At 42.5% G+C, this 22671-nt stretch overlaps 1 long non-coding RNA gene across 4 annotated transcripts in view; it reads left to right on the forward strand.

Moving 5' to 3' along the window:
• Positions 1-22671, forward strand: part of LOC115075122 — a 298432-nt gene that overhangs the window by 220012 nt on the left and 55749 nt on the right. For all 4 annotated transcript variants that reach the window (XR_003852435.1, XR_003852436.1, XR_003852433.1 and 1 more), the window contains exons 3-4: positions 6909-7025; positions 10344-10437. This is a non-coding gene — a long non-coding RNA (uncharacterized LOC115075122). The remainder of the gene's footprint in view (positions 1-6908; positions 7026-10343; positions 10438-22671) is intronic.

The following is a 22671-nucleotide window of genomic DNA, read 5'->3' on the forward strand; positions in this document are numbered from 1 at the left end:
TCCAGGCCATAAGAACCTGGCAAGTACCCAAAAACTAAGTCTATTCCATGTAACCATTGCTAATGGCAGTGGCTATTCTCTAAGTGAACTTAATAGCAGGTAATGGACTTCTCCTCCAAGAACTTATCCAATCCTTTTTTAAACACAGCTATACTAACTGCACGAACCACATTCTCTGGCAACAAATTCCAGAGTTTAATTGTGCGTTGAGTAAAAAAGAACTTTCTCCGATTAGTTTTAATGTGCCCCATGCTAACTTCATGGAGTGTCCCCTAGTCCTTCTACTATCCGAAAGAGTAAATAACCGATTCACATCTACCCGTTCTAGACCTCTCATGATTTAAACACCGCTATCATATCCCCCCTCAGTCGTCTCTTCTCCAAGCTGAAAAGTCCTAACCTCTTTAGTCTTTCCTCATAGGGGAGTTGTTCCATTCCCCTTATCATTTTGGTAGCCCTTCTCTGTACCTTCTCCATCGCAATTATATCTTTTTTGAGATGCGGCGACCAGAATTGTACACAGTATTCAAGGTGCGGTCTCACCATGGAGCGATACAGAGGCATTATGACATTTTCCGTTTTATTCATCATTCCTTTTCTAATAATTCCCAACATTCTGTTTGCTTTTGACTGCCGCAGCACACTGAACCGACGATTTCAATGTGTTATCCACTATGACACCTAGATCTCTTTCTTGGGTTGTAGCACCTAATATGGAACCCACATTGTGTAATTATAGCATGGGTTATTTTTCCCTATATGCATCACCTTGCACTTATCCACATTAATTTCATCTGCCATTTGGATGCCCAATTTTCCAGTCTCACAAGGTCTTCCTGCAATTTATCACAATCTGCTTGTGATTTAACTACTCTGCACAATTGTTGTCATCTGCAAATTTGATTATCTCACTCGTCGTATTTCTTTCCAGATCATTTATAAATATATTGAACAGTAAGGGTCCCAATACAGATCCCTGAGGCACTCCACTGTCCACTCCCTTCCACTGAGAAAATTGCCCATTTAATCCTACTCTCTGTTTCCTGTTTTTTAGCCAGTTTGCAATCCACGAAAGGACATCGCCACCTATCCCATGACTTTTTACTTTTCCTAGAAGCCTCTCATGAGGAACTTTGTCAAACGCCTTCTGAAAATCCAAGTATACTATATCTACCGGTTCACCTTTATCCACATGTTTATTAACTCCTTCAAAAAAGTGAAGCAGATTTGTGAGGCAAGACTTGCCCCGGGTAAAGCCATGCTGACTTTGTTCCATTAAACCATGTCTTTCTATATGTTCTGTGATTTTGATGTTTAGAACACTTTCCACTATTTTTCCTGGCACTGAAGTCAGGCTAACCGGTCTGTAGTTTCCCGGATCGCCCCTGGAGCCCTTTTTAAATATTGGGGTTACATTTGCTATCCTCCAGTCTTCAGGTACAATGGATGATTTTAATGATAAGTTACAAATTTTTACTAATAGGTCTGAAATTTCATTTTTTAGTTCCTTCAGAACTCTGGGGTGTATACCATCCGGTCCAGGTGATTTACTACTCTTCAGTTTGTCAATCAGGCCTACCACATCTTCTAGGTTCACCGTGATTTGATTCAGTCCATCTGAATCATTACCCATGAAAACCTTCTCCATTACGGGTACCTCCCCCAACATCCTCTTCAGTAAACACCGAAGCAAAGAAATCATTTAATCTTTCCGCGATGGCCTTATCTTCTCTAAGTGCCCCTTTAACCCCTCGATCATCTAACGGTCCAACTGACTCCCTCACAGGCTTTCTGCTTCGGATATATTTAAAAAAGTTTTTACTGTGAGTTTTTGCCTCTACAGCCAACTTCTTTTCAAATTCTCTCTTAGCCTGTCTTATCAATGTCTTACATTTAACTTGCCAATGTTTATGCTTTATCCTATTTTCTTCTGTTGGATCCTTCTTCCAATTTTTGAATGAAGATCTTTTGGCTAAAATAGCTTCTTTCACCTCCCCTTTTAACCATGCCGGTAATCGTTTTGCCTTCTTTCCACCTTTCTTAATGTGTGGAATACATCTGGACTGTGCTTCTAGAATGGTATTTTTTAACAATGACCACGCCTCTTGGACATTTTTTACTTTTGTAGCTGCTCCTTTCAGTTTTTTTCTAACAATTTTTCTCATTTTATCAAAGTTTCCCTTTTGAAAGTTTAGCACGAGAGCCTTGGATTTTCACACTGTTCCTTTTCCAGTGATTAAATCAAATTTGATCATATTATGATCACTATTGCCAAGCGGCCCCACCACCGTTACCTCTCTCACCAAGTCCTGTGCTCCACTGAGAATTAGATCTAAAATTGCTCCCTCTCTCGTCGGTTCCTGAACCAATTGCTCCATAAAGCTATCATTTATTCCATCCAGGAACGTTATCTCTCTAGCGTGACCCGATGATACTTCCATTGTTCTTTTCTGTTCTTCCATTGTTCTTTTCTGTTGTGACTTGGAAAGGGGCCCTATGGCGTTACAAGCAAAGTCAAGCCCAGCAGCACAACCAGGATAACCTTGCACTAATTACAGCTTACAGTGCTCCCATGCGGCAGCAGATGGAACTATAAGGGCCACAGACACCAGGTGATAACATTCAAGAAGCTTACAGAAAGGGCTTCGCTTTCATCACGGGTCTGAAAATGAAATGCAAGTCTAGTGACAGTCTGTTGGAGTCATTTTTTTTACTACTTTGGCTGAGGATGATGTGTGTGGAGGTCAGAGTCCTCACTCAGACACAGACTAGTTTGAAGGCTACAGGCCAGCCTCTGAGTGAACTCATATTTACTGTTTCGCACTGTGAAATGCTTGCAAGCAGGCAAGAGTCTAGTTATTCCAGTAGGCCTATGATGAGAAAGCAAGCAATTAACTTAAACTAAAGCCTGAGAGACTGAAGGCCACACAGTTGTGCCTGAAACTGATAAGAGCTCAGAGGGAGGGAACATCCGCTGTTTTTCCCAATCATTTAATGTATAAGGAGAAATAACAGCTAGAGAGAGGGAGAGAGTGCACTTTCGGATGTGATAGCACAGGCTGATCCTTTGGAAACATGTAAGCTTTTTATATAAATGTAGCAGTTATTATCTACCATTACTTCTTCTGTATGATCTGATTTTATCTGTTCTATCCTCCTATTGCTCAAACAAACTTACTTTCCTAAGTACCTGGAACCATGATGTACTGAATCAAAGTGTGTGTGGGGCTATTTGTGTAGGGAATAAGCTCCTGGGTTCAAGCCCCCAGGTATAATCCCAGTAATTGTGTGCATTTATATTGGGTAAGCCCCTCGGGTATCCCCCAGTGTAGACCTCAATGAGATTAGCCCCCCAGGTCAGAGCCCCTGGGCAGAATGCCAATGTGCACAGTCTGAACCCAGAATACAGTCCAACTGACCAAGAGCTGTGGAGGGCAACTTTCACAGTGACCTCTGAGAATGACTGTGCCATGATTATTTATTTATTGGATTTGTTTCTTGCCTTTCCAATAAAAAATTTGCTAAAGGGGAGGGAACAAGCATAATATGACATAAGCAAAATGTAAACCATTTAATGATTATAAAATCACAATAAAATTAATATAATCATAAAACATCTTAATACAATTTGTAAATATCAAATCTAAACTGTACCTAATATAGAACTCTTTAGCAGCCTCTCCCCCCCCCCCCCATTTCCCCGTACTCCACTCCTATGTATATTTATACAGTCCATGACTCTACAATTGACTTCTTCCCCCTAGAGCATAAATTATAGTCAAAGCCCTTTACTTATTCCATCTTTTATTTTTTAACTTATTGTTATATCCACATAGTTGATTATTTTCCATTTCATAGCTCCATGCTGCTCATAATGCTGTACATAGTTCCATGGAAAGTCTGTTTGCTATTTTTGTTAATTCGTTCTCTGTAAAGCTTGTTTGCTATTTTTTAGTTCTATGTAAACCAGTGTGATGTTCCCATACTAATGTCGGTATATAAAAATCCACAAATAAATAAAATAATAAATAAATGAAATAATAATCATAACAAACACAATAAAATATTCAGTGTTGGAGAGCATCCTGTTGGTTCAGAGGTGGTCCCTTGGGCCGAGGTGGGGTTGACGCAACCCGTAGATAAGGACCTATGGGTCCCCACCATCGGCAAGTGGAGTGGGCTGATAGGCTGATAGGCAGAGGCCGCTGGAGCTTCACATATACCAGCCCTCGTTCCCTGCGGGTTGAGTCTTTGGGTGCCGGGGCCGGCAGGACTAAGTGGGCTTCTGTATAGTTGCAGTAGGAGTTGGTTCAGCCCAGAGACAGCAGGCAAGAGATGGTACAGTCTTGCTCCGGACTGGGTAATGTCCTGGAAACTTGGGTGCCAATGGAACGAAGGCAGGCTGAAGCCTGAAGAAACCACATCGAGGTAATAAGCAGAAGAGGCGTCCAAAGGTAGGCTTGAGTCAGGGCTGGCGGCAATCCAAAAGCAGTGGCAAGAAAGGCTGAGGTCTGATCACGGAGATAGTCAAGAACGTAGTCAAGCAAGGCTGAGGTCTGATCACGGAGATAGTCAAGAACGTGGTCAAGCAAGGCTGAGGTCTGATCACGGAGATAGTCAAGAACGTGGTCAAGCAAAGCTGAGGTCTGATCACGGAGATAGTCAAGAACGTAGTCAAGCAAAGCTGAGGTCTGATCACGGAGATAGTCAAGAACGTAGTCAAGCAAAGCTGAGGTCTGATCACGGAGATAGTCAAGAATGTAGTCAAGCAAAGCTGAGGTCTGATCACGGAGATAGTCAAGAACGTAGTCAAGCAAAGCTGAGGTCTGATCATGGAGATAGTCAATAGCGTAGTCAAGCAAAGCTGAGGTCTGATCATGGAGATAGTCAATAGCGTAGTCAAGCAAAGCTGAGGTCTGATCATGGAGATAGTCAATAGCGTAGTCAGGCAAAGCTGAGGTCTGATCATGGAGATAGTCAATAGCGTAGTCAGGCAAGGCGAAGTTCTGGGTCTGGAGATAGGCAGTAGCATAGTCAGATGAAGCAGAGATCTGAGTCTGGACATAGGCAATGGCAACATCAGGCAAAGCAAAGTCAAAGTCCATGTAGTCAAGCCAAAGCATAAGCAGGATAGGAACGAAGAGACAGGAACCAGGAACAACGAGGAACAGGAACGCAGGGTTGAGATGAATCTCTAGGAAGCAATGAGTACTCGACCAGTGAGGAGACCTGTTGCAAAGGCAATGCTAGGGAGCAGAGCCTGAGCTTAAATACTATGGTTGGGTTGATGTCATCATCCAGGGCCACGGCTAGGTTCCTACCGCGGTCCCTACTTAAGAGTCAATGATGCGTGTGCGTGCGCCTAGGGAGCGGCGCGAGTAGCAGCATCTCTCTGCGGGCCATGCGGAGAGGCCCGACGAGAAGTGGAAGCAGGACTGGGGACGCCGGGGACTGTGGCAGAGCCGGAGGCACCGGGGGAGGTCCGAGGACGAAGCTGACGGCCCACCACCGCCAGCGAGGAGGAACCAGAGGCTGGAGTCACTGTAGAAAGGTGAGGGGGCCATGCCGCGGGTCTGCAAATGACACCAACTCCATAAAAGTCTATCTCTAAATAAGTCTGTAGAAATACTTTAATCTATCTAATTAAAAGCTTTCTGGAAAAGTCATATTGTCATGGCACATCTGAAAATCCTTTCATAATCTCAGTTCTCTTGGTAAAGAAGTCAACAGTTAGGGGCTTCTGTAAGAAAAAGTATTGTTTCATGTCTTTCTCAGACAACTTTTACGTGGGATAACAAAGAAACCCTCCTTTCAACTACAAGGTTCATGGGGGCATCCAGGGGGTGATTTTCAAAAAGATTTGTGCATAAACCCAGGTTTACTGCATGTAAATGGCCTTTTGAAAATTGCTCGAGTGTTGTACATGTAAAAGTAGGATCAAAAGTGATTTTCAAAAGTATGTGTGTAAGTATACCGAGCAGAGGTAGCGTTGCAAGTGTATGACAGCACCGGTTATATGTGCACCCACACATTATCAAAGTGGATTTATGCGCAGGAGTTAGTGCGATCAAAACCCAGTTCCTTCCTGGCTAGACTGTGAGACTGAGGACTGTAATACCTCTGCAGTACTGGGCCTTCCTTCTGGTTCTTGTGTTATATCTATTCTGGGTAGGAATCACCTTATTTCCCACTGTTTGAAGATGGCCAATAATAGACTAGGAAGGGATATTGAGGTGCTTTTCCCCATTTCCCCACTGAAAGCTAATCCACAATTACCTATGGTAACCATATTGTTGGATATGGAGAGTTGGTATCAAAGGGGCCTTACATATTTGGCTCAGATTTGGCAGGGCAGTGACTTTCACTCCTTTCATTTATTATTGCAGGAAATATTTGCTATCCCTGCTCACACTCATTTGTACCTACAATTATGCAGGGATATTTATAGACTCCGAGGGAATGTAACTGTTCTCAGAGAGATGGTTTTGAAAAAATAATTACACAACAATATCATAAAACTAAGCTTATTTCTCGGCTTTATTGCTATCTTCAGGATGGTGTACAAACACTTGAAACTGATGCTGCTCTTATTGATAAATGGAACCAAGATTTAGGTCTTAATCTTGATGATATGGATTGGGCTGGCATTTGAAGCCATACCCTATCTGTAACAAAAATAGAGAACTTGTGTTTAGATTACTTCACAGAGCTTACCAGTATCCAATTTATTTCACTAAGTTCAGTAACTCTAGTCCATGGAGTTGGCGGAGGGTGCGGTAGCATTGGAACTTATATTCACATGTGGTGGGAATGTGGGATTGTACAAGTTTTTTGGGACTTTTAGGTAACTGATATTTCTGCTATTGTGGGAATTCATTTGGTTCTTACTGCTCTTTTATGTTCTTTAGGCTTTTGGGAGACTCAAGATTTTCCAAGCATAACCAAGGGGTTGATTTCTCATCTTCTCCACGCAGCGAGGATTATGATAGGATTCTTTGGGAATGCTTCAGGCTCTCTGGAGGAAGGTAGATGCCGACATTGCTGTTATGGAAAAAATGACATTCACTTTGAAAGACAATGCGGAGGAATATGATAAGACTGGGGGAAGTTATTGGGAATGGAGGGCATTGTTTCCTTGATTGATTATTTTTGTTATTGTGGAATTTCTCTCTTGGTTATGATATTCTTTTCATTGTGTTCTTTTTTTCATATATGGTCTGTGACTAATTGATGTTTTCAATGGGTCTTTAAACAAACAGATTAAGATTTTTTTCATTTATTTATTTTTTTTTAAACAATTCCTGAAAAAACACTGGAAACCAATGGAATTCCCTTAAACTGGGGAAAATGTGACTGTTAAACTTGATACCTGTGAATAAACAGGCTGCAGTATATTAGGCTAACTTTACTTTTAAATATAGAAAACATGCCTCAAACAGAAGCAAATGTACATTCCTATAGTGATGACAAATGGAATGTATAATAGTTGACCATTTGGTATAAGGTTTATCTGTGGTTCTTACTTTGGAACTAAAATGTTATGCTGTAATGACCCATCTCTGGTCCATATAAATAAGGCAGAAGAGGCAAGCAGTTTTTCCAGTGGAAAAGATGTTCTAGGATAAGGATCTGTAGTTGGAGGGGGAAGGCTAAAGCCAAAGTTTGAGTCTGTGATAGTATAACAAGAAGGAAAATGGTCAGACGAGGTTGGGCCTGCAGCCTTTAATCTGTCCTTCTCCAAAAATTCCACCTCTGGTAGAAAATCCAACCCCACACCTGAGCAAGTCTCCCCTGAAGCAGAGACAATACTGGCTTCGAAACATCGTCAGGGTACAAGGGTATAAGAGAAGAAATTTACAACTGCAAGTTTAAGCTATGTTGGTCTTTAAATTTTATGTGCAAATTAAAATTTACAAAAATATTCAGAGAACCCAGTGATGATAATGGTAAACCACGGTTGAAAAACACACATGCTTAGTGGGTTCCATGTATGCTGGTCTCTAGTATCTTTCAGGCCGATTCAGTAAAGTCCACGGGAGAACGGACGAACGCCCGCTCTCACGGCGCGCGCGATACAGTATTTAAATTAGGTGGTGAGGTAGAAACGGGCAAAAGGAGGCGCTAGGGACACTAGCGCGTCCATATTGCCTCCTTTCAGCCCGGAGTGGTGGCTGTCAGTGGGTTTGACAGCCGACGCTCAATTTTGACGGCGTCGGTTCTCGAGCCCGCTGACAGCCACGTGCTCGGAAACTGGACGCCGGCAAAATTGAGCGTCCGGTTTTCGGCCAGACAGCCGCCGGCCCATTTTAAATTTTTTTTTTTTAACTTTTTTTCACTCTTCGGGACCTCCGACTTAATATCGCCATGATATTAAGTCGGAGGGTGCACAGAAAAGCAGTTTTTACTGCTTTTCTGTGCACTTTCCCAGTGCCGGCAGAAACTAGCGCCTACCTTTTGGGTAGGCGCTAATTTCTTAAAGTAAAATGTGCGGCTTGGCTGCACATTTTACTTACTGTATCACGCGGGCATACCTAATAGGGCCATCAACATGCATTTGCATGTTGATGGCCCTATTAGGTGCCGCGGGTTGGACATGCGTTTTCCTCCCCTTACTGAATAAGGAGTAAGGGAAAACGCGCGTCCAAGGGCAGGTTAAAAGTACGCTCCGTCGGAGCGTACTGTACTGTATCGGCCTGATAGTAAGCAATTGTTGATATAGTGATAGGTTCATATATGTAAGGTAGATTTTTGCAGTGAATTTTTATCTATCATCATAGTCTGTGTTTCTAGTTTTTGATGAGATGTAGTTAGTCACAGATTCAGGTGCTTTCTCACCCTAAAACTCTCATCGCACCAGTATGAAAGCCATATATAGAATAAATTCAGCATATTTTAAGACAAAGTATCATTGATTCATGGGATAAGTACAAGTCATACTGGTTACCACTAGATGCAGAGATGTATGCTGTGAGAATAGCTGGCCTATGCTGTAGGGAACAGATGAGCATTGGCAGCTTCGCTTCCTGTTCGTTTCAGTCGCTTGTCTAGGAGCATCTTTGGACTGATAATTTATGCAGATGCTGGGTGACAAGCTGTCAGCTAAAAATTACAAAGACGCCCCCGGAGCAGCTGGACTCATGCCAATTCCCTGTCTCTTTGGGTTTTTATTTAGTATTTAGTGGGATTGGAGGTGGGCTATCGGGCAGTCGGCGCTGACACTTGTATTTAGTGCCTTGAACAATAGCAGTACAGACCTTACAGAGGAAGACTCCCCCAGCCCAATACACCCACACAGGCAATACTGCTCCATTTAATCAGCATCACTGGGAAACATTTACAGTGCTATTGGTATTTAAGCAATGGAGCTCACCGGAGCCTGGTGTTACTAGAGCATAACACTACATTTGAGAAGGGAGATTATCACCCTAGGTGTGGTATCACACTACAACACATGTTTCCAAATTATAGGCCTGGAACCACAAGTAGGTTGTGGCAGTCTTGCAGGTGAATCACAAGATAAAAGCACTTTGTAGTCTTTCAATCCCCCCAAAATGTTCATTACTAAGCAAGGAAGCAAGTCAGCAGTATATAAATCATACATGCGTGAAGGGACCCCCAGTAGTGCCTTGTTCTTGTTTGCTAGTACAAGATATTTTGGGTGTGGGAGACCCCAGGATTTTCATTGTTCAAAATATTCTATAAAATGTGTAAATGTTGGAAACTGCAGCATTTTATTTCTTTAAGTATTTAAATACTGCCTTTCCACCTTAGATCAAAACTGTTTACAAATTTAAAAAAACATACACAATATGTACAGTTAAATGACATGCGGAGAGTAGGAAGGTGCAGCAATTGTATTTAAAGGTAATCTTTGATGTAGTCAAAAGTCTATTGAGGAAGACAAAAGTCACTTGCTTAGAAAATCCAAAGAAGGATTTATTCATTACATTCATCAAGGTAAACTTTTATAAACGGTGTAATACATGTAAGTCCCCCGACATGACAAGCTACCCTGAGAAGGACAGAACACTGCATTAGTCAAGAAGAAAATTTCAAAGGACAGTCTATATATACCTTTAAATAAAATTGTTGCACCTTCCTACTCTCTGCATATTTATATGTGGGGCAGCTTTCTCTCCACTTATTGTTCAGATAAATGACATAACATATACAGTACACTAGCTAATGAGGAGTGGAGATGATGAGCGGTATACAGTAATAGGTACAGACCGCAGTAGTAGGTAGTATAGCACTGGCTATGTTCATGGAACCTCGTCTTACAGAGCTCAATCGAAGAAACTTAACAAAGAATTAATTTTAACATATTCATTGTTTATTCACAGTTGCTTGAAGAGAACAGATTTTTGGTCCCTCGACACGGACCGCGTTTCGGCACATGGGTTGCGTCGGGAGGGACAGGAGCCCAAAGGATGAGCGGTAAGGCCAGTTACGTAAGAGTGATGAATATGTAGAAGAGCCCTGCAGAGGAATCAGATGAGCTTATAACAGTTAATAGGGAGGGCAGCAGCGTCTCCTGAAGAGAATAATTGTTTCCAGATTAAATGCAAAGTACTGGGGACGCTAATGAGTGGTTCCAAACAAAGGCAAATTCATGACCTGAATGTAAGAACATAAGAAGATGCCATACTGGGTCAGACCAAGGATCCATCAAGCCCAGCATCCTGTTTCCAACAGTGGTCAATCCAGGCCATAAGAACCTGGCAAGTACCCAAAAACTAAGTCTATTCCATGTTACCATTGCTAATGGCAGTGGCTATTCTCTAAGTGAACTTAATAGCAGGTAATGGACTTCTCCTCCAAGAACTTATCCAATCCTTTTTTAAACACAGCTATACTAACTGCACCAACCACATCCTCTGGCAACAAATTCCAGAGTTTAATTGTGCGTTGAGTACAAAAGAACTTTCTCCGATTAGTTTTAAATGTGCCCCATGCTAACTTCATGGAGTGCCCCCTAGTCTTTCTACTATCCGAAAGAGTAAATAACCGATTCACATCTACCCGTTCTAGACCTCTCATGATTTTAAACACCTCTATCATGTCCCCCCTCAGCCGTGCTGAAAAAGTATGAAAAGCAGAATATAAATCTAAATATAAAAAATAAAAAAACAGGGTTCATTTCGCCATCTGTATGACTCAAATTGTTGAACTCACTAAATAAATTAGAGTGACTGACCCTTGCCCTATTGGGATAGATCCTCTCGACATTTTATGTGCTCAGTAGTTTGGAATTACATATGATTTACAGTTATTTCCAGCTATGCTGTGCTATTGACTTTAACATTATTATTCACTAAGGAATGTTTCATAGGGAGATATTGAGGAGTAGGATAGTCTAGAAATGCCAGACTAGTCATCGATGATCTTAAATACTGTGCTTCCTGGATGTCTTAAGTAATTAAAAAATCCCGGAGCCTTGTATGGTATACTTGAGTTGAGATAGCAAGGCTATTCTTGAACATTGCCGATGCATTAACATGAGAGCAGTGGAGTAGATAATCAAATTTCATGTGGTCTGGCAAACCCAGTGGGTAGTGTTTTACCCACAGGTTTTTCTACAATAAGCAAAGAAAAACTACATGGATAATTTTTCTTTCTTTATTCCCTCAAAAGTACCTGCACAAATTTGCACTTGCTTTTTAGGTAATGACATTTTAAAGGCAAAATAATGTGTGGTTCTGAATATTCATAACTAATGCGTAATTGTCTCATACGAACTCACCTCGTCTCTGGGAATGCCTATAAAATACATGGGTAAAAGTATGCAGTATTCACATTGTTGACATATGTGCGACTTTTACTCACGTAGAAGGTTGACAATAATCAAACAGCCCATTTCCATGGGTAAAATAGTATATTACCCAAGTAAATGCCTTTCGTAATTGCCTTTTCCATTATTGCCCTTTTGTACAATTTTTGCTTGTGATACAAAACACAAGAAGGAGGCAAAATGTAATGAATGCAGGGATAGAAAAATATTTTGAATATTTGGGCTGTAGGCAAAAGTGTTTGATGCCAGGCATAAAAAAAAAAATAATTTTCTTTACAACTTTTGTTTTACTGTTTTTGGTCTAGCTTTTTTTTCTGGGGGGGGGGGTTGTTTATTTTTGTTTTGTTTACTTGTTTTTATTTTATTTTTTTTTACTTTATTTGCTTTGTTTTATGCTTCTTGCTATTTTTTTTTTACTGTTTTCTTACATCTCCATCCTCTCTTCCTCCATTCCCCTCCAATCCAGCCTCTATTCCCTTATTCCAAACATTTTCTTCTTCTCTCCCTCCAGCTTCTTTTTCTTCTCTTCCTCCATCCACACTTACCCTCCCTCCAGCCCCTTTTCCTTCTCCTCCCTCCAGCTTCTTTATTTTCCCCTCTCTTCAACTACTCTTACCCTTCCTCCAGCCTCTTTTCCTTCTCCTCTCTCCAGCCTCTCTCATTCCTTCCCTTCCCCTACCCCAACCTTACTGTTCTTCCCTTCCCTCCTCCCAGGATCTCCATTTCTATGGAGCCCAGGAATATGACAACCCTGGTCTATGGTGCCTCTACCTGGGCTTGCACCTTCCCAACAGCCCCGGGCATGGATTCTTTGAAAAGGGGGGGGGGGAGGATAGACCTCCAGAGCCCAAAGTGCAGGGGGTTACTCTTGCTGTGGGTGCTGCATCAGTGGGTGTAAGCTGGATAAGTGTGGGTACCAGATGGATGGGTGCTTCAACTTAAACCTTTATTGAAGAAAATCTTCAGACAAAATGAACTGGCATCATACACATGTATTCTTTAACATCCAAGGCCAGACTCAGATTTCCAAAACTTCTCTTTATTTATGCAGGCGTACCTCTTTATTTGGGGTCCCAGGTTATCTTACCCTCCAGAACATGGAAAAGTAAAAATATCAGGTGGGCAGAATTCCCTCTCCAAAAAACGCCTGAAGTGCTGTTCTCCAGACAATCCAACTCTCAGCTTCTCTTATGTCAGAGTAAAGACTCCAGTGATGTTCTCCAGATTAAAAAACAAAACCATTCTTACAGTTCTCCTTTCCAAATGTCCTGGGCCTTTTAGGATGAAGGGTCCATCATACAATAGCAGGGGAAACCTCTTCCCTTCTCCATTCTGGGGCAGGAAGGGTGTCAGACAAAGCTTCCTCTTGAACCAGCAGGCAAAGCTCATAAAAATGGCTCAAAAGAAACAAACTCTTTCCAAAAGCACAGGGTTGCCACTGTCCATACACTGGATGTGAGATGGATCAGCAAGTCTTCTCTCTTCCTATCCTGGATAGCCAGGAGTAGCCCACCAGGGATAGGGAAGCTGGGGTGGGGGATAGAATAGCTCCTTCTCCTTTGACTGCTAAATAGAAATGCAACACAGATCTGTCGCAGCCTGCCCTTGAGCAAGCTGGAGTCTACCATGGCAGCCACCACACAGGGGTCCTGTAGCAACTGATTTCCTCTAACCAAGTCTTTGATTGGGGCCATCTAGTGGAGATCCCAAAGGCCTCTATATCTCACCCATAATTTTAAAATTTGGGAACAGAACACTACATGACTGTGCATTATGAAACATGACATCCTACCAACACAAAAAACAAAAATATTTTTGCTAGGAGAGCCATGTCATCCATGGGTTGGATCCTTATCCAAACAGATTCTGCAGCTGGTGTAGGCATTGAAATGCACATCGGGATGCTTCATCCTTGAAGAGAGGAAAAAGGCTAACCAATCTGAAATGAAACACATGCTGTCCAACATCCACGTAAAACATTTTTTTAAATCTTCGACTTGAAAGGCCTATGGAATTCTCCAATAACGGGCTGCCAGACCTTGTGAGATTAGGAGACTGGGCAACTAAAATGGCAGCTGAAATTTAATGTGGAAAAGTGCAACGTAATCCACATACAGAAAAATAATTCCAAATACAGGTACACGATGCTGGGTTCTGTATTGGGAACCTGTACCCAGGAAAAAAAGCTTGGAGTCCTTGTGGACAATACTTTGAAATCCTTGGCTCAGTGTGTGGCAGAGGTCAAAAAAGCAAATAGAATGTTAGAAATGATCTGAATTAAAAAAACAGAATAAAACAGAAAATATGCTATTGCCTCTCTATCGAGCCATAGTGCAACTGCATCTTGAGTCGTGTTTGCAGTTCTGGTTGCCCCATCTCAAGAAAGGCAGAGCAGAACTAGGAAAGGTGCAGAGGAAGAGGACAGAAATGGGAGATGGAACAGCTCTCCTACGATGAGGTTACACAGGCTAGGGCTCATCAGCTTGGAAAAGAGATGACGCAGAGGAGTTGTGATAGACGTTTATAAAATCATGGGGGTGTGGAACGGGTAAATAAAGGACAGTTATTTACCCTTTCAAATATTACTTAAACAAGGGCACACTCCATGAGGTTCCCAATGCAGAGCCAAGATTGAGAAATCTGTTGAATGAACAGGTGGCTCTAGAACTTGACTTATCACGTAAAAATCATTCTAGATCACCCAGTGATAGCCCCATCCTCCATGAAATAGATAGAAGGTGGTCTGGTTTTTCTTCCCCTCCCCCTTCCTCCTCCGCCCGCCTTTTTTAAAAGCATGGAGTGGCAAGCAAAACTGATCATTGTTTGTTTTCCCCTCAAGACACTGATCTGAATTTGGGAGCTCCGAAGCAATCACGTTTTAGTATTCAGCAACATGGAGTTGAAAACCTTTTTTGTCTTTTTTTTTTTTGTTTGTTTCGGCTCCCCTGTTTTCTGATCGTGAGGATCTAATCATGAAATCCTGCACGAGGGCGGCGTGTGCTTTCCAGCGGGAGGCTGGCGCTCCGATGCAAAGTTCTGTCTGGCTTTTCAAGGGAATGAAACTTCATTCGGATATTTCAGCAGTGGGCTTTTATTAATGGACTCGGACAGCTAGGGGTTTTTGGGGGGGTTCTCTCATTAATGATCAGGATTCAAGGGCACAGCGGGCGAATTGCTGTGAACATGAATAGTGCCAGATAAACAAGTGCCGTCTCCTATGGTCTCAATTTTCTGAGATGATTTTCTTTGTCGTCTGATTTTTAAGCTCCCGGGAAGGAAAGGCACTGGGGGAATATAATGAATGAGCACAGAGCACCTCCAGTCTTTGAAATTTAAGGTTATAAAGTTGTTTGTGTTTTACCTCTTCACCAGCTTATAACCAATAAGTGGCGTTTTTCTGGAAGTTAAAAAAAAAAGGGCTATATTTTATTTAACTCTCCAGTGGCCTGCACTGAGCTGGATTCACTCTTTGAGCGGCTAGAGCAGAAAAATGGCAGTGTGCACAATTCAGAAAATACATTTAAAAAAAAAAATCTCTTTGGCCACAGCATTAAATGCCGGTAAAAACAAAGCAGGAACCACTCAGGGGGCTTGCAAAATAACATACAGATCATTTATTTCAAAACATTAAATATGGAAGAAGAAAAGTCAGCATTCAGCACATACAGCAGATGGCCGCTGTAAATTCCAAGTAGCTCCAAGGCTAAAAGTTGCTGCATCTTTATGGGAGGTTACAGCTGATGCTGTGGTTCTTGCACACCAAGACTCCTGTTCCCGTTAAGAATTATTTTGTGTCTCATCCGAAGCAGGGACTTGCATGGGTCTTAAAAACTTGTGTACATCAACCTTTTTGGATCACAGAAACAAGGCAGCCAGATGCCCCGCCCCTCTCCTCTTCCTACTTCCGGCCCAGTCAGCGCCGGAAAGGGTCTCAGCAGGAAAGGAGAGAGGGAAGGGGCTTGCAAATGCACGTGCCGGCCAGTTACCTCCACCATCGACTGCACCCGACTTGGCCCTTGCTGTCCCGTGATTCCATGGGGGACCAGCCGATTAAATGTCGAGGGCCAAATTTTGTGGCCCCCTCGCCATGGAATCAATGGAGATGAGGGGGCCCTGATTATGCAAAGCTGAGGAGACAATGGAGCGTGGATGAGAGAGGTCTGTAGTCAGCTCAGAGTATGTGTAACAAGAAGCACAGGTAACTGTTACTACTATTAAGCATTTATATTGCTCTAAAAGCTGTACACAGCGCTGTACAGATGTGTAGAGATTGGCAGAGGAGAAACCCAGAGATCGGAATTTAGTTCTATTTTCGGGTTGATAGAAAACACTTGAACGTAGCTCTTTCTGGCTGCTGAGTTAGGTTATGGAGTGACAGCAGCTGGGGACTACAGCCTCACAACCTCGGACAGCTGGCAGTATTTGCTGAAAGATTTTCTTGTGGCTTAGCTTCCCTTTAACTAGAAATTCAGAGCAGTGATGGGGTCTGCATGCATCTGTGCTAATGCTCCTGGGTGACTCCCCCCAGTAAGCAATTGAATCAATCTATCTTCCTCTCTTTTCTTAGTCCTCATGAATGGAATCATTTTGAATTAAGGGTAAAGGGGGGGGAGGGAGGAATTTTATTGTGAAATCTTTCCCTGCCATGAGGTCTACATTTTGTCCTCCTCTGGCAGAGGAAATGTTTTATGTTGAAGAAAAGGAGGAACAAACAATGATTTTTCAGTTTCCAGAATGGTCTAAGTGTAACCCCAATCCTGCTATCCTCAGAGCAAAGAAGGGGCCAGTTGGGGGCCTCCTCTTATTCCTGGCCCATTCTGAATATGGGGGGGGGGGGGAGGAGGAAGCTTTACTTCAGGGCCCTTGGAGATAGGATTATCACTGGCTCCAGGCAATCACTCTTCACACTGGAGTTGGTGTTTGAGCAAATAAACTTTATACTGAAGTTCAACAACTTCAGGTGTCATGATCTGACACAAAACAAATCCACAGCTTCATCGTTCTACCATCACAAACGCGCTTTCAGGATCCCCTTCGGTCTGGCCTGCATCGGGGGTTTCCTAGTGAAAGGCTCTAAGAGTTCCTTTAATGTTTGGGGCACCCCCTTTACCCGAATTCCAATCCTCTGCCTTGTATCATCTCCTCGTCTCTTTACTTCTCCTTTGATGCACCTGGTTGGTCAGAAGCCTCTCTTCTTTACACCTGCAACTTAAACGCTCCTTTCTCCTTCTGAATATTGCCTGGGTGGCACTTGGGCACAGTCATTGACAGAGTCAGAATGACAACTCTTCTCCACTACTGTCAGCAGGGCTGCTGATTACTTTCCAGATGGACTACCGGCAAACCACAAAAAATTTACAAAGCACAACACTCTCCTGAAAGCTGCAACAGGTCTGCTCCCTCCAAGAACAGACGTCCCAAGAGTAAGAGCTATCATCCAGTCATGGGAAACGTTTGCACCTTCCAAATTTTAGGACACACAGCCAGGGACAAATAGTTCCAGTAATTGCTTCCCTCTGACTGTTGTCTCAAAAAAACAAAACAAAAAAAAACAAGGAGAGACGGCTCACAAGCACTTGCTTTTGGGCAACTGACTACTCTCAGGACACACCACAGACCTAACACTATCTGTGTCCCTCCTGCAGCTCTTCTGCAGGGGGGAGAGAAAAACTGCTCGCTCTCTCCCTCTGACTATTTCCAACAACCCTTTCAAGAAGGTTCTGGAAGTCTCTATACTCACAGCAGGAGCAATCCATTCTAGCCGCCTCCCATGGGGGTGCTTTAGAAAATGGATCAGACCATCTTCCTACACACTACCAATATGACCTTTGTGAAAGACACATCCAATGTGGCTTTATATCAGGTCCATTAACTTCAGAAATGTCACAGTACAGAAACCCATTCATATCTTGGTTCTGTCTACCCTAGTGAAAATACCTAATACAAATACACATACATACCTACAGATTTCTTTCTACGTTCTTTTAATTATTTTAAAATGTTTATTCAGGACAAAACCTAATTGCACCATGTAACACAATTTGAACTCTCCTGTTGGAAAAGTGTGCTATAAATAAACGATGACTTGACTTGACATATTGAGACAATACACCTTTTACCTCATGCTGAAATAGCTTCCCAATAACTAAAAGTAGTGATCATTCTTATTACAATTAGTGAATTTTTTTTATAGAAACTTTGTCTAAGAAACTATAAATAGCTGTCTTTCTGATTCAGGAGTTAATAACCATGACTAGGCATTTTGTTAAACACATTTTTACAACACTATAGCCCTTATTCACTGAGGCTTTTCTACCATTCTGTGCCTACAAGGGAAAAAACAGTTTAATGAATCAGAGCCTATACCTTGCAGATTTCCTTAATTCTTTTTAGGTGCAAATTTACTGTTCCGAGCTCCAGGCAGCCGTGCATCCCCAGCCCCCGCCATGTATGCTGAAGGCAACCTTGGTTCATGGGATCGATTTAATTAACAAAGCAAAAGAAATCCACCTCATGTCGGCCCTGGTTATATCATTTTTATGGCTTATCACAGCACATGCTGATGTAAGAAAAAAAATAAAAATAAACAATTGTAAAGACATTTGAAAAGATGGGAACAACGTGGAACCAAATGCTAACTGGAGTCTGCTCCGGGCGTGTTGGCAGTTCTCTAGGCAGGTACAGAACATTCTCCATTTCACTTCAGCAAAAGTCTGAAATCAGTTTGAGCCTGATTCACTCCCATTCTGTGCCTATGGATTAAAAGGTTAGTGACTCAGACCAGACCCTTGGAGTGTATTTAAGGCTGCGTTGAAACGGGTCTCAGATGCATTTTGTGCAGTTACCATCAGCACGAGGGCTCGTTCTGTGCTGGTGTTTTGCGCTAAAATAAAATGTTCACATACATTTCTGAACTGATGTAAGTCCTAAGCCTAATTTTGGGAAGATGTTGCGCATGTGCCAGCGACGGCCCTCGGCTGGAGAAAGTGTTCCGGATTCTTTGAGCACCTGGCACCGTCCTCCCTCCTCGATTGGCTTGAAACGTTGGCAGGTTGGGAGCATCTGTGCTGCACAGCACTAAACTGCTGGCAGACCACGAAGCTGAAATGTAAAGCGCCCAAAAGGGCAATGCTTTCTGAGGAGATGAGTTTATTAGAAATCGGATTCTTTCTCTGCATCAATTCCCCTAAAAGATCAATCTGCAACTTTCAGAAAATGTCATAGCAGGTAAATATCAAGGGTAAAAATAATCCAGTCGCAGTGCATTAAGTCCTGATGCGAGAAGTGATTTGCCCACCAGAGAAGCTCTCTGCTTCCCTGGTCTTCTGATACACTATGATAGGTTCTAAGTCTAAAGATAGTATGTTAGTGAAAGAGAAACAGGTTGTGCAGCCACACTGTATTAGCATGCCAGAGCACACCGTGATGAGAAGCTCTCTGCCTCCAAAGCATGCCCCTGCTTTGGAGCAAAAAATGCGGAAGTTGTAGAGCAGTGGTAGGCAACTCCAGTCCTTCTGTGCCACAAACAGTTCTGGTTTTCAGAATATCCACGGTGTATGCAAATATATCTCATGCATATTCAATGTGGATATCGTAAAAACCAGACCAGTGAAAGGCACTCCAGGGCCAGAGTTTTCTCCCCCTGTTGGAGAGGATTGAACTGTACGTTGTACTTTCATTCTGAGCTAAAAGTATAGAAAATTAAAGGAGATCTGCAATTGCTCCATCATCTGCCGGTGCATATTAGCAATCCTCAGTACTAAGGACAGTAGCAGTCATTATTTTTATTTACTTATTTCTATGATTTAGATTTCACCTTTCAGGCACTTATCATTCAGGTTTCCACTGGGGGCCAGGAACTGGCGTAATGTGGTGCCACCCCTTTCAGAACATATCAGACTCAACTGGTTGTTAGTAGGGATGTACATTCATTTTCAATGAATCTGCAACGCATAGGTCCCTATTCATTGTATTCGTGGGTTCGTGAAACGCATGGCGATCCCCCACAAATAAAACATATCATATTAGTTTCATTCTTTTGGTTTGCAGTGATTTCTTAGTGGCCATTTGAAATAGGAGAAGGCCATGTGGGAGTATCCATAAGAAAAACCAGCCCTTTCCTGTGAGTCATAAGTGACCTCACAGCCCTATCATAGAATGGGTCAGACAGGTTGGCAAGGAGACGAGAATGCAACATATCAGAGCTAAACATTTTTCTAATGCAGCCAATAGCCGCTCTCACCCAGTGCTCTGTGACGCTATTCCTGATGCTGCTGCACTATTTATACCTTAAGCACATGGCATGCCATGCTCTTTCTTTGCAGGGGTGATCCGGGGAGGTGGTCTGGGGATGGTGGCTTTACTCAGAGCTTGAGTGTCTCAAATCTGATTTCAATTGCTAGCTACTTTGATAGAATTTTCCATTGAAAAAGATATTTCTTCATTTTTGCTGCTGTCAGCCAGGCTTTTTTTTAACTGCACTTTTTTTTTTATTGAACTCAGACTGTCTCTCTGTGCTCTTTTAAGCCAACAAGGCAGTGCACTGGGCGTCAGTGGGCAGTTTTCTAGACTCATATATATTGTTACAGCAGTGTTCTTTTAAGCCAAAAAAGCAGTGCACTGGGCATCTGTGGGCAGTTTTCAAGACTCACATATATTAGTACAGCAGTGCTCTTTTAAGCCAACAAGGCAGTGCACTGGGCGTCTGTGGGCAGTTTTGCAGACTCGCATATATTGGGATAGTGGTGCTCTTTGAAGCCAAATCCCCAGTAAGCCTCTTTTGTAGTTACAAGTTTATTGTGTGCACATACAGCAGTCCCAGTTGTAGTGTACATCAAGGCACTGCATCTGTGGGCAGTTTTGCAGACTCACATATATTGGGACAGTGGTGCTCTTTGAAGCCAAATCCCTAGTAGGCCTCTTTTGGAAATAATTCTTTTAATTGAAATCCCTAGTAGGCAGTGACATTAAAGCCATGATGTCAGGGAAAGCAAGATGTGGTCAAGTGATTGGGACTGGCAGAGGAGGCACTTCAAAAGGCAGTGCCAGTCCCCCATTAAAGTTAAAAAGGGACCTGTTCCAATCTAAAATCTCTGGAGGGGCAGGCAGTTCCATCCAGAAAAAAACTGAAATTTAAAGATGATGCATCACCACCACCTGTTTCTGACCCTGTAGTTTTGGAGGTGAGGGAAGGGGGAGGCTGAGTCATGCAAGACAAAAGGGAGAGACCCAAAAGCAGCAGTGCAACAAGCAGACTTAGCATTGAAAATGTAGTGCAGGCACTGTTTGTTTCTAATTCCGATGAAGAATCATCTTGTGTGGGATTCTCATCATCAGAAATGGAAGAAGTAATAGCTGAAGGTTTAGTTAATTCTTTCTTAGCCTCCACTTCACTGCTGCAGGGGAGAGACGAAACTGATGATGAGGAGGAGGAAGAGCAGTCAGCGCAGGCACAGAATGTGACTGATGCCCCTGGCATTGCTTCTCAGGGTGCACCCACTACTTCAGCTCCAGTGCCAGATTCCACCCCCAAAGGCTATAGAGAAGGGATCACGAAATAAATGTGCGATCTGGAGCCACTTTAAAGTGATGGAGGACCTGCGTTTTGCTCAGTGTAATTACTGTGCCAGGGCTATTAGTAGAGGCAAGCAAATGGGAAATCTAACTAAGAACATGAGAAAATGCCATACAGGGTCAGACCAAGGGTCCATCAAGCCCAGCATCCTGTTTCCAACAGTGGCCAATTCAGGCCATAAGAACCTGGCAAGTATCCAAAAACTAAGTCTATTCCATGTTACCATTGCTAATGGCAGTGGCTATTCTCTAAGTGAACTTAATAGCAGGTAATGGACTTCTCCTCAAAGAACTTATCCAATCCTTTTTTAAACACAGCTATACTAACTGCACGAACCACATTCTCTGGCAACAAATTCCAGAGTTTAATTGTGCGTTGAGTAAAAAAGAACTTTCTCCGATTAGTTTTAAATGTGCCCCATGCTAACTTCATGGAGTGCCCCCTAGTAAATAACCGATTCACATCTACCCGTTCTAGACCTCTCATGATTTTAAACACCTCTATCATATCCCCCCTCAGTCGTCTCTTCTCCAAGCTGAAAAGTTCTAACCCCTTTAGTCTTTCCTCATAGGGAAGCTGTTCCATTCCCTTTATCATTTTTGTCCTTCTCTGTACCTTCTCCATTGCAACTATATCTTTTTTGAGATGCGGCAACAAGAATTGTACACAGTATTCAAGGTGCCGTCTCACCATGGAGCGATACAAAGGCATTATGACATTTTCCGTTTTATTCACCATTTTCTTTCTAATAATTCCCAACATTTTGTTTGCTTTTTTGACTGCCGCAGCACACTGAACCAATGATTTCAATGTGTTATCCAGTATGATGCCTAGATCTCTCTCTTGGGTGGTAGCTCCTAATATGGAACCTAACATTGTGTAATTATAGCATGGGTTATTTTTCCCTATATGCATCACCTTGCACTTATCCACATTAAATTTCATCTGCTATTTGGATGCCCAATTTTCCAGTCTCACAAGGTCTTCCTGCAATTTATCACAATCTGCTTGTGATTTAACTACTCTGAACAATTTTGTATCTGCAAATTTGATTATCTCACTCATCATATTTCTTTCCAGATCATTTATAAATATATTGAAAAGTACGGGTCCCAATACAGATCCCTGAGGCACTCCACTGCCCACTCCCTTCCACTGAGGAAATTGACCATTTAATCCTACTCTCTGTTTCCTCTCTTTTAGCCAGTTTGTAATCCACAAAAGGACATCGCCACCTATCCCATGACATTTTACTTTTCCTAGAAGCCTCTCATGAGGAACTTTGTCAAACGCCTTCTGAAAATTC

This window comes from Rhinatrema bivittatum, chromosome 13 (assembly GCF_901001135.1).
Source record: "Rhinatrema bivittatum chromosome 13, aRhiBiv1.1, whole genome shotgun sequence".
Classification (NCBI taxonomy): domain Eukaryota; kingdom Metazoa; phylum Chordata; class Amphibia; order Gymnophiona; family Rhinatrematidae; genus Rhinatrema; species Rhinatrema bivittatum.